We start from the raw sequence: 12006 nt of genomic DNA on the forward strand, positions 1-12006 counted from the left end.
CTTGGAAAAATGAATGAAGTCCTACCCTCCATTTACGTCCTTTGTTTCATACAACTCTTCATGGCACAGTAACCACATTGAACTATATGCCATTCTGTATGAATGTATGAAGAAAATAAGAGTATAGTTGGCCTGGTGAGGTAGTATGGTCCAGTGGCTGGGACAATGGACTGGGAAGGAGATTATTCTATGCTCTACTGTGTGACCATGGTCAATCATGTCCCCTCTCTGTGCCTCAGTTTCCTCATCGTATAAGAAGGGATAACTATATTTACTTTCCCATTGACAAGTGCTCTAAGAGCTATTGATGAAAAGTACAATATAAAAGCTATCTATTATTAGGGAAATACAACCTAGATGGAGCTACTACAAGATCGGTGCATAACTGATTGGAAACCGGTTCCCAGAGAGTAGTTATCAGTGCTTCACAGTCAAGCTGGAAGGGCATATCGAGTGGGGTCCCACAGGGACCAGTTCTAGGTCTAGTTCTGTTCAATATCTTCATCAATATCTGTTCAATATCTTCATCAATGATTTATATAATGGCATAGAGAGTACACTCATTCTGGAATGTATTAGCAAGAGTGTTGTAAGCAAGACACGAGCAGTAATTCTTCCGCGCTACTCCACACTGATTAGGCCTCAACTGGAGTATTGTGTCCAGTTCTGGGCGCCACATTTCAGGAAAAATGTGGACAAATTGGAGAAAATCCAGAGAAGAGCAGCAAAAATGATTTAAGGTCTAGAAAACGTGACCTATGAGGGAAGATTTAAAAATTGGATTTGTTTCGTTTGGAGAAGAGAAGACTGAGAGGGGACATGATAAGGGTGGTTTAGGCTGGATATCAGGAAAAGCTTCCATTGTCAGGATAGTGAAACACTGGAATAAATTGCCTTGGGAGGTTGTGGAATCTCCATCATCGGAGATTTTTAAGAGCAGGTTAGACAAACACCTGTCAGGGATAGTCTAGATAATACTCAGTCCTGCTTGAGTGCAGGGGATTGGATTAGAAGACCTCGAGACCCCTTCCAGTCCTACGATTCTATGATTAACACTGTTAGAAATTTGCTGTTACATCATTTCAGACTGCAAAATGCTCTTTATAAACTCTTTTCCTTGCATACATTTGTAATATGTACAACAAAGTCTTCCAGATTTAAGGACAGACCTCATGGCATTTGTGATATATAGGGACAATAAAATTATTGTTAAAAATTCCATAAATACTTATTTCTAAGAAATGCTTTCAAAAAGTGATTTTTAGGCAGTAGATAGTAAATTATTAACTAGATGCAGTTATGTTATTTAGACCCAAATATAAATGATATTATTTTTACATTTATCACTACAGCACTGAATAATTTAAAATAAAACTAAACGAGATCCTAAATGGTTCAGGAGATTGATAAAAGGATATTTATTCTCTCATATGTTAGCCATTATCCCAAGTAGATAGTGACTGAATCCACTGCAATCCAATGGCTAAGTGAACTGAGTTAGTATTTACTCTCTTGTTCCTTGAAGTCAGGAGCCTGATTTTTAAATGTATTTAGGCACCAAAAGATGCTGACAGGTGGTTAGTGAAGTTTTCAAAAGAGTGTAGGTGAGGAGACGTTTTATCTATTAAAATATTTTAAATAAATAAAAAATGCTACTCAACTAAAAAAAAAATCCAAACCGCTCTTCATTATTTATTGAGTAAACTATGAAATTCTAGTGTTCCTTCTACACCCCTTCACAAGAGGATCAATATCACTTATTCTGATGTTTGTTCAATAAAAAAAAAAATCAGCTCTACCGGCACAAGTGCAAGGGCACTAATTTAAAAAGAGATTCTAGTGCAGCCACTAGATTAACAGATACCACTTTGAAACTCTCGCAGGAATAGGAAGAAACAAATGTGAAAGAAGAAATATGTTTATACCAAACCAGTGGTAAATGAAAGTTAATATTTTCCCTAAATGTTTGAGTTGCAAAACACCCACTAATAACAATGATTCCATAATTTGATATGCAAAACTCTGATTGCAGCCTTCTGCTATTTACTAACAGTCTCTGAGAAGTTGGGCACTTTCCCAACATCACACTAATTGTCACCTGTGGAATGGAAATCTCACACTTTATTTTCAGCCTGCACAGCCTGGTGCCAGAAAGCCTGACAAATATAATACAAAAGAATGAAAACGTGGATGGACTCTTATAAATAGACTTTTCCAAGGCAAGGATAGTGAAAATACCTTTTCATTCAACTTACTGGACCTAGTAGAGGTCATTCAGGATCTAGTCTTTGGCATGTGTAAATTAGTTAAAAAAAACAAGCAGGGTATATAAAGCTTATTGGGTTATGGTACATAGACATGTCAGCAACTAAACAAAGCTCTTCTAAATAACAATTACATTTTAGGCTAAGTAAAATAGGCAACGTGAGTCAGTGACTATATTTTTATTATTGGAAAGTGATAAGCAAAGTATAAAAATCTGTACTAATAACTTCTTCTAAATCCTTCCATACTCCCACATCTTTTGCTCTCCCAAGAAATTTTTGAAATCCTTCACCTTTCCCCTTCTATACTGAGGTTTTCATTCACTGTGTGATTTACTAACCCACCCTTGATTCTTCTTGAACATTGTTGGTTTGGGATGACCTGGTGGCATACAGTCAATAGCTCAATGCACTACTATGCATGGATCAGAGTTCAAGAGTTTTACTGCTCACTCCAAAGCCCTCCAAAGTGCTTAAGAGGCATTTTGTTCTGCCATTTTTGGGGGTGGTTGTGGTGGGTGGTATCACAATTTTTGGACACTGTAAGTACAATATTGCAAGATCCTCTCCAAAATCACTTCAGGTCTAGACTTCAAGAACCAATATATTTGTAGCATTTTAGTAAGTGGAAAATAGTATCACTGCCCTCTATGTTAACAAAGATTTCCAGTTGCTTGTTTGGGAAATTTAAGCATCACGCTCCTGGATGATATTCAGATCTCATAACTAATATATGGTATCAACTTCAGCAGCCTGATCCAGATAGCAGTCTTTCTCCAATTGTCAGTCAGTCAGATCGCACCACCAGAGAGCTCTAGTTTATAATTTCTAACTATATTTAGCTATATACACGGTATAATCCATATTACCCCGCAACAGCAAGTCTATTGATTAACAATTTATTGCTGAAAAAAGTTTTAGAGACTTAACTGTTAAACAAATAAGTAACACACAGATATTCTAGCCACATAAGTCTGCTTGGTAGCAGGCTCCCCCATAACCAATAACCCTTATGACCCCTGACCTTCAAATTGGGAGGCATAACTCACAACATGCTACATTTACACAGGAAACAGGGTGTTAAAGTGGACGAAGATAGAAGGGTTGGAAGACCCAAAAATAGATGGATGGCTGTCATACAAAAGGATTTGAATAGCTGAGGAGTTTTTGAGGAACTGCCTCAAGACAGTCTGGAATGGAGAAGGAGGACTCAAAAAGCCAACCCCTCACTGATAGAAAAAATATAGATTACCATTTATCACTCTTTCACAAAAGGAAGCTCTCTTTCCAAGTGGTACCAGTAAGATTGCTAAAAAAGGTTAAAAGAAATAGACTCAGTTTTTAGTAATGTATTGGTATCCATAACAATAACTTATGAAACGTCTCAAAATGAGTCCCCATTTAACAATGATCTACAGATTGTAGGTGAACAACCTGCTGTCAACACATTTTCTTTGTTTCCATAAGCAGAGGGAGGCGGGGAAAGGATCAATGGTGTCTTTTTGAATCCGTTCGCTGTGGCTCTATTATCTCTGGAAGTTGCTTTAACACCTTTCTCATATGCCAGTTCAAAGCACCACCATCTGTTGCACAGCCTGTAAGGTCTAGGAATCAGAGTTTTCTGCATTGCCTAAAATATAATGAATACATTCCCACAATAATAGAACAAGCACAGTAGATATTTTGGCCTCTGCTGGTAGCCTGTTATGCCTCTCTAACTCCTTTTGCTTCTGCTTATGTACTGGGTTAAACTGAATACCCAGTTTATCACATTATTCTACATAAGACAACTTAAAACAAGCTCTCCCACAAAATGACTTGTGCAGAGGGGCCAAATTCATTTTTGGAGAAGGCAGAGTTGTATTTTTAATTATGTTATGTGGACCAGAGAATACATATAGAACTACACATACTAATCTTGCCCCACAGCAGATCTCCTACAGATGTCAGGCCATGTCTACACTACAAAATTATGTCGACCTACCTTATATCAGCATACAGCCTCTGCATTTATTAAATTGCTGTGTGTGTGTGCACACTTGGCTCCTTATGTTAGTGGTGTGTGTCCTCACAAGTAGCGCCTTGTCGATTGTATTGTCAGTGGGAGTGTTAGCATTGTAGGATGGCTTGTGGAGTGTCTACACTGATACTGTGTCGACCTAATTACATCGACCGTGACTCTACACTGCTTGAGGAGGTGGTGATACTAAATTGGCATAGAGACGCACTTATGTTCGCGGGAGCCATATTTAAGTGAAGATAGGTCAACGTAAGCTGTGGAACTAACTGCGTAGTGTAGACCAGGCCTAAGGTTTGAAAATGTACTTAAAAATCTTAGATTCTGCAGAATCTGAATATGCCATGCAGACCACACAAATATGTCAATAGGGCCTGTTGGCTAGTTGTTTGACACCTTTGTGCTAGCATGCATAGGCGCCAACTTTCCCTGGCGCCGGTGGGTGCTCATGCCCCCCCAGCCCTGCCCCGCCCCCATACCAACCCTGTCCCCAAAGTCCCCGCCCCAACTCCGCCCCCTCCCTGCCCCTATTGGACCCCTTCCCCAAATCCCCGCCCCGGCGTCTTCCCCGAGTGTGCAGCGTACCCCCCTTCCTTCTCAGCCGTGAGAAACAGCTGTTTCGCGGCGCAAGCGCTGGGAGCTAGGGGGAAAAAGCAGGCATGCAGCGCGCTCAGGGGAGGAGATGGAGCGGTGGCGGAGGTAAGCTGGGCACCCACCGATTTTTCCCCGTGGGTGCTCCGGCCCAAGCGCACCCACAGAGTCAGCGCCTATGCTAGCATGTCTTCTGGGACCATTTGTTCTCTCTTATCTTTACTTCCTTTCCACCTCATATTACTTAAGGGAGGAGAGACCTTATGACGTCAGACGTCAAAGTCTATGAAGACACACTATTTTCATTTTAATAATGATCCACTATAAATATACAAGCTTGAGAAAATATCACGCAATCTACATCATGCAGTCTTACTATGCAATATAATTAAAGTTACAGGAAAGATGTTATAATTTATTATTTGATAAAAAAGTTTGGGATGAGATAAATAAAGACTATTGCTACAGGTAATACAAATAATGAATAAGTAATAATACTAATGATGAGGCAGATGCACAAGGGGGCAGAGTTAAGGATGCATGATCAATGACACTTTTGGCCCATGCTCATTACTGAGTGCATAGTTGTGCACTCTTAACATTGCATTAATTATATTTCCCATTTATAATTGCAAAGAACTGTTATTTTATAAATATAAATTGCCAACACAAAATGTGCATTTCTGAAGAGAAAATATAATAAAATTATAAAAAATAGAATTTAAATAAAGATTTTAACAATGTCTACTATCACACTCACATGAAGAATGCAAATAGTTCATATGTTATATAACATAACGAGGGGAGGGTAACCCATTAGTTGTTGCTGGTTTAAATAAAAATGATACAGAGATTTTTGTTCTGTTAAATGAACGCTGGTTTCTGTAAATTATTATCCAGTCAGGTGACATTCATAATGTAATTAACTGCCCAAATCCTTGTGGTCCTGAACAGGTGATGCCTTAGCAAACTGAAAGCCACAAGACATTAACAATTTTTTATTAGTAAGGGCGTATCCCAACCTACAAATTAGCCATGTCAGGAGCTTGAGATATAACACTGTAGTACTCTTACAAGGTTATTACACAACTTGAGTTTGCCAGCAGAGAAAGGACCAAACAGCCACTTACCCGTGCTACTGAATCGTTTTACAGCTCTTTCAAAGATGAATATTTGATCACAAAAAAACAAAACAAACTCAACACAAAGCTCTTTTGAAAGAAAGAAATAATGCATGTATGTTCATATTAATGACACATACTGTCTGATTCTTGTTTTAAATTTGGTTGCCTATCCGGATCCAAAATTGACAAATTTTATCTGAATACAAATTAGTTACCCTAAATTCAGCTCGGCTCTACTTTTAAAATAGTTGGAATTACTATTGTGAGCATGATCCCTCACTTGGTAGATTTGTCTTTGCAGGCAGGTGAAACCACACAAAAGAGCAAGATTGTCAGAAATTAACAATATTTTCAGGGAGGTTAGAGCCAAAATAATGGGATGAAAATGAATAACCACAAAAACATTCCACCTAATAAAAAGTCTTTTCATTTGCATCCTTGGCTGCCACACGTTTCTTGTCTGAAGGTGCAGGATTACAGAAATGTGTAAGACTTTTCTCTGTCACATTGAACCCAGCTTTCAGATACAAGCTTAAGAAGATAATCCTCACCCCATCTAATTATAGTATTAGTATAGTGTAGGTATTGCTGCTGTCACTGACTTTTTTTTTCCTAGTTGTAATTTTTAATCTTCATGTAAAATAGCTTTAAAAAAAGGTCCCAATCTTCCAAACATTTATACACTAAGACAGAAGAATTGCTCACATCAGTCAAAGTAACTCATGTACTTGTGGGATCAGGACTCTAGTCTGGATGTATTTTTAATTTAGGAAAGCTGCTGAACTGCTATAATTTGGGGGAGCATCTTTGAAGGTTTGCATTTCTCATTAGGAAAAAGTTAACTTTTGTTTAGGGTTTTTTTTTTATTTTATTTTATTTTTAATTAAGAAAACTATGTGTGAATTCTACTTTAAGTCTAGCCCTGATCCTGAATGAGCTTCACACAGGTGGTTTGCAGGACTGAGATCTTTGTTTGTAGGTATCTTTTTTGCCTCAACTCTACATCTGCATTGTCTGTAATTAGTAAACAACAATCATTTTTTAAAGTTCTTTGGGAGATGCTTTGGCTACATTCAAGCCTTTTATGTATCCTCATCAGGATCTTTTCTGTAATTAAGTTTGAGATCATTAACAATTTCGTTAAAATCTGTATCTCGATATCTTTCTAGCCTTGTTCCAGAACATTAAATTACATTTAGTAATACCTTCATTGTGTCCCAGGAAGCAACTGAGGGTATGTCTACACTACGAAATTAGGTCATTTATAGAAGCCGGTTTTATACAGTTGATTGTGTGTGTCCCCACATAAAATGCTCTAAGTGCATTAAGTCGGCGGACCGTGTCCACAGTACTGAGACTAGAGTCGACTTCCGGAGCATTGCACTGTGGGTAGCTATCCCACAGTTCCCGCAGTCTCCACTGCCCATTGGAATTCTGGGTTGAGATCCCAATGCCTGATGATGCAAAAACAGTGTTGCGGGGGGGTCTGGGTACATGTTGTCAGGCCCCTCCCCCTCCGTCAGAGCAATGGCAGACAATCGATTTGCGCCTTTTTACCTGGGTTACCTGTGCAGACAACATACACGCCAAGCATGGAGCCCGCTCAGCTCAGCTCACCATCACCATATGTCATCTGGGTGCTGGCAGACGTGGGGCTGCATTTGGCTTTTTTAACCTTCATAACATGTGGGAATGGTTTCAAACAGCAGCGCCCTCATTTCCCATATCAAGCACCCGTTGGGTTGGCCATTTAAAATGGGTTTGCAATGTAAAAGGAGGGGCTGCGGTTTCCGGGTTAACATGCAGCACAAACCCAATTACCCCCCGCACACACACCCAATTCTCTGGGATGATCACTTCACCCCTCCCCGCACCGCGTGGCTAACAGTGGGGAACATTTCTGTTCAGCCGAGCAGAAACGGACACCTCTGAATGTCCCCTTAATAAAATCACTCCATTTCAACCAGGTGACCGTGAATGATATCACTCTCCTGAGGATAACAAAGAGAGATAAGGAATGGATGTTGTCTGCATGCCAGCAAACACTGGGACCATACGCTGCCATGCTTTGTTATGCAATGATTCCAGACTACGTGCTACTGGCCTGGCGTGGTAAAGTGACCTACCATGGCGGACGGGATAAGGCAGCCCTCCCCAGAAACCTTTTGCAAAGGCTTTGGGAGTACATGAAGGAGAGCTTTCTGGAGATGTCCCTGGAGGATTTCCGCTCCATCCCCATACACGTTAACAGACTTTTCCAGTAGCTGTACTGGCCACGATTGCCAGGGCAAATTAATCATTAATCATTAAACACGCTTGCTTTTAAACCATGTGTAATAATTTACAAAGGTACACTCACCAGAGGTCCCTTGTGTGCCCTCAGGGTCTAGGAGCACGCCTTGGGTGATTTCGGGGGTTACTGGTTCCAGGTCCAGCGTGATGAACATATCTTGGCTGTTGGGGAAACCGATTTCTCCGCTTCCTTGCTGTGAGCTATCTTCATTGTCTTCATCATCATCTTCCTTGTACCCCGAACCTGCTTCCCTGTTGCATGATTCTCCACTGATGGAGTAGTGGTGGCTGCACCCCCTAGCTTGGCATACAGCTCCACGTAGAAGCGGCATGTTTGTGGCTCTGCCCCAGACCTTCCATTTGCCTCCTGGCTTTGTGATAGGCTTGCCTTAGCTCCTTAATTTTCACGTGGCACTGCTATGCGTCCCTATTATGGCCTCTGTCCTTCATGGCCTTTGAGACTTTTTCTAATATTTTGCCATTTCATTTATTGCTACGGAGTTCAGCTAGCACTGATTTGTCTCCCCATATGGCGAGCAGATCCCGTACCTCCCGTTCGGTCCACGCTGGAGCTCTTTTGTGATCCTGGGACTCCATCATGGTTACCTGTGCTGATGAGCTCTGCGTGGTCACCTGTGCTCTCCATGTTGGGCAAACAGTAAATGAAATTCAAAAGTTTGCGGGGCTTTTCCTGTCTACCTGGTCAGTGTATCTGAGTTGAGAGTGCTGTCCAGAGCGGTCACAATGAAGTACTGTGGGATAGCTCCCGGAGGCCAATAATGTCAAATTCCGTCCACACTACCCCAAATCCGACCTGCAAAGGCTGATTTCAGCACTAATCCCCTTGTCGGAGGTGGAGTAAAGAAACTGGTTTAAAGGGCCTTTTAAGTCGAAAAAAAGGGCTTCGTCATGTGGACGTGTCCAGGCTTAATTCGATTTAACGCTGCTAAATTCGACCTAAACTTGTAGTGTGGACCAGGCCTGACTTACTGAAGATCAAAGTCTTCTTTTTCTTCTATGTAAATAATAATAAGAGCTCGCAGTAATTCAGCATTTATTTGGACATTCTCAAACAGCATTTCAATGGGTATTGGTTTTAAATAGCTATTCACTTCCTTTAATACTAATGCCAAATACAAATACAAATGGCCAACAGTGCAGCCATTGTGTGCTTAAGAACACCACTGGACATTTAATAAGCTGGAATGTTACCAGAGAAAGGCAGAGAGGAGCCCAGTTTCATCAAATGGTGGGCACCCCACAAAGGAAAACATGTAAAAATGGTTTTAAGAGCATAATTTTAGGTACCAATGATGTTGGACTCAAGATTTTGGAATAAGTCTTTAATCCTGGATACTTTTTAAAATGTCAATTTAGTTTTTAAGGAAAGGTTAAATGACTCTGGCATTTGTCAAAAACACTGAATGATTTTGTTTTGTTTATTTTTTTTTAAACATCTCCTGAGGATTATCATTGTCTTCATCAAGTATAAACTCAATTCCTAAAGTGGGATCTGAACCCATACATTTTAAACACAGAGGCTGGAGACTTCAAAACTAGGTCCTCAATTCAGCAGTCTACCCCTATTCAGCAAAACATTTGAGCACAGGCTTGATTTAGAGCATGTGCTTAATTCCCATTGAAGTCAACAGGATTTAAGCATATGCTTAGCTGCTTTGCTAAATGGGAGCATACAGAAATAACACTGTATTAGAAATTTTGAGGCTATGAATGCATACGTTATACAAAAACATGAAATTTAGTTTAAAATTGTTATAATGAATTTCATAATCAATATTGTTATTTACATGCAAGCAAAATCCTTGTATCAACAGCTGTTTTGTGAACCAGTCAGAGCATTGTACATTACTGTTGTCTGGAGAACTTGCTTTCCTTTTATCAGGGGGTAGCCGTGTTAGTCTGTATCTACAAAAACAACAAGGAGTCTGGTGGCACCTTAAAGACTAACAGATTTATTTGGGCATAAGCTTTCGTGAGTAAAAACCTCACTTCTTCGGATGCATCCAAAGAAGTGAGGTTTTTACTCACGAAAGCTTATGCCCAAATAAATCTGTTAGTCTTTAAGGTGCCACCAGACTCCTTGTTGTTTTTGCTTTCTTTTTAAAATTAAACAAACTTTCAGAACCACGTGAGTCTTGATAGACTTAAATCAAGTTGAGGCTGGCCTACACACAAATACCAAAAGCTAGAAAACGCAAAAGAAAGTTTATAAAATCATTTCTTGTCTAACTGGTCTTAGTCACCATCACAATTACATATGTTGGAAAGAGGCAGGACTTCAATAACAAACACTGACATTACTAAACAAATAAAAGCCATTAAAAAGAAGATATAATCTTTGTTAGTATTCCCTAAATTACTGCCAAAATTACTTATGATTAAGGATAAGATTTTGTTATGGAGGTCACAGATTCAGTGGCTTTTAGAGACCCCAGTGTCATTTTCCACTTCAGCTCAGCCCCGTGTCCAAGGGCAGCAGGGCTGGAGCTATCAGCCAACAGGAGCCCCAGAGCGCCGAGCCATCACGGGCAGTGGAAGCCCTGGAGCTCTGAGCTGCCAGGCCCATGGCAAGGCCCCCAGAGCAATCAGCCATGGTGGCAGCAGGTGCAGGTATAGAAAAAAAGTTTGTCGGGGAAGTTTCTTCCTAACCCCTGTTAGTTAGAAGCTGGCTTATGCCATGAAACATGACGGTTTATATATTCCTTCCTTTTTTTATCTTTACTATTGTATCTTTGGACATTCTCATTATCCATCTGAACATCATATTCTTTTAAAAAAGAACAGGAGTACTTGTGGCACCTTAGAGACTAACAAATTCTTTTTATTCTTTTTAGAAACTTTTAAAATTATAGCGCGTAAGAGGGAGAGAGCACGGTATACTTTTCACCTTGATGTGTTCACACAACTCCCTTGAAGGCTGTACAATGAGATATAATTCTGGGTACCTAATAGTGCAAGCCAACAGACTGGGCTGCTAAGAGAATGGGAAAGGATTGTCCAGCCTTCACAATCCAACCTTCACAAAGTACAGTAACTTTGATCCTGGTCTCTGTAAAGCTCTTTTAACTTTCTCCTGGGTAATGAAAGAAACACAGCTGCAATATCATAACAGATTTGAGGCAACACTTTTATAACAATCTGTGACTAACTATTGCTTCCTAACATTCCCTGATTTAATATTTATATTGATGTTTTCGTTTTGTACTCAGTGGGATGCAACATTTAATGTTGCTGTAATTCATCATGGATTAATGTCGACCTGTTTCAAAGCATCTTAAAAATAGAAATATTTCTGATGTTTTTTCCCACCTGGTCTCTCTCTGAACCCAGAAGTGTTAATTATTATTATTATTCTATATTTGTACTACACTGTGTCATAGACAGGTTTGGGCTCCCCCGGATGGCTCCCGACCAGAGTGGTGTGACGGAAATCCAATTCTCTGTGTCCCCAGGTGTTTTGTGTTTCCCTGGATCTCAGCAGGCTGCAGCATTGGTTCCTCCCTTGGCCTCCCTGGCACATTTCCTGGGGCACGACCTCTCAGTCTGCTACCCCTTCATGGAAATAGAGCCCTTCAGCTCACCTGCTTTAGGCTCCCAGGACGAATGTTGTTCCCAAGATATTCCAGTAGTTTAAATACATCCTCTGCGAGACTCCCACCAGAGATGGGATCACCAGTTTAATTTCAGTACTCGGAAA

Source organism: Malaclemys terrapin, chromosome 3 (assembly GCF_027887155.1).
Source record: "Malaclemys terrapin pileata isolate rMalTer1 chromosome 3, rMalTer1.hap1, whole genome shotgun sequence".
NCBI lineage: Eukaryota > Metazoa > Chordata > Testudines > Emydidae > Malaclemys > Malaclemys terrapin.